This window comes from Poecilia reticulata, chromosome 8 (assembly GCF_904066995.2).
Source record: "Poecilia reticulata chromosome 8, P_reticulata-male-v2, whole genome shotgun sequence".
NCBI lineage: Eukaryota > Metazoa > Chordata > Actinopteri > Cyprinodontiformes > Poeciliidae > Poecilia > Poecilia reticulata.
In genome coordinates this window covers 17047092-17048772 of record NC_088837.1, presented here as the reverse complement: position 1 = coordinate 17048772, position 1681 = coordinate 17047092, and positions in this window count along the sequence as shown.

Genomic DNA, 1681 nt, shown 5'->3' with positions numbered 1-1681 from the left:
TTTCAAATGAGCTCATGCTGTTTTGCGATGAAGGCCGGGCATAGGTGCAAATTTGGTGGAGACGCTACCCTAAAAACACACTGAGCAATACAAATAAAAAAAAATAAAAATGCACTCAGCACTCTCCAAAAATTGTATTTGTAAAGTAAACCGTCCACAATCATCCACTACCTTTGGTTAGTGTCGCATACTGTCTTAGTATAAAGCACAGCGCCTTTTGGGATGCGCCTGCATACTTCCATCTGTTCTGCCACACGCTCCAGGACTTTTTCCCGTCATTACTGGTTCACCCTTAGTTTAGCGTTACACTCACAAAGCCATTACCGGGGCCCTCCTTCCTCCTCTTTTTGCTCTCTTTGTTTGATCTTGGCTGCTTTTTATTCTCCCCCAGTAAGCTTGGAAGTGAACTGGAGAGAGAAAGTGGTGGTGGGGGGGGGGGAATGAAAGAAAATGCCTCAAACGCCCTAACCTGTGTCGCGCTAAGCATCTCCATGGTAGCATGACCCCCCCTGAAAAAGCCCATCGTGCTCCACTGCACTTTAAAAGAAGTGCAGGGAAGGGGCAGAGCAAGGAAGGGTGTGAAGGAAGGAGAGGGAGTCCAGATAAAGAAAACTGCAAACAGAAGTGGAGTACAAGGCTCTAAACTTAACACATGGCTATATCGCTTATCACTTCTGCTTTTATGTTTTGTTCCCCAAAACATAAAAGCAGCTTCCTGCACGGAAGCAATTTAAAAGCTGTTTACTGACTGATGTGCATCAGTCAGTAAACAGCTTTTAAGATGATTAAATAAATGATTGAAACCAGTTATGCTCAAGAAAACCAAGAGAGCCTCCACTGGGCAAGTATTGTTGAAGTTTGAACAACTCAACGAGACATCAACTAAACCAGAAAAATGTCAATAACCAAAACAATTTTTATAAATAATAAAATAAATATTATTTACACAGCAACAAATCTTGCTCAGATCATTTCTATGTGGGGTTTGAATGTTCTTCTCTCTCTGCATATGAGATTTTTATTAACTGTAACCAATCGTTAACATCAACAGAAATCCTTCAAATATTTTCACTTTGTGTCTAATAAATTTACACACATGAAGATTTATTTCACTTTCAAACTGAATTGCAGAAATCAATCGTGTTTTCTAATATATTTTCAATTATTACACCACATGAATTAAGCAGCAGTGACAATACAAATAAACATAAAACTGCAAAGTTGCTGCAACTTTCTAAACTAAACCTTGATAAACATTTTTGTATTCATTTCTACATAATATATCCAGAATTTCCTTGCTAATCTATGAAGCTTCCAGAGTTTCAAACCCCTTATAATTGACTAAATCTTCACGTTTTATCAAGCTTAAATTCATAATTTCTCATGTGTGTTTCTACTGACTTGTCTTGCTTTCAATCTCTGTAAACCTGTCTATATGAAATGTTTTTGTAAATAAGGTTGAATTAAATTTGTTTTTCTGTCATATTAACTGGTATTGCCCTTTCTTGCTAACAGTGTTTTTTGTTTGTTTTGAAAAGGATTCTGATTTGCTGTTTCTGATTGGCCCATTGTATTTTGCCTAACACCGTATTTTGCAACAGTACAGCAGGCAGACATGGGAAAGAAAATCGTGCTTCACATTTCCTTCTTCCAAAAATAACAGACAGCAGGAAAAGTTGAA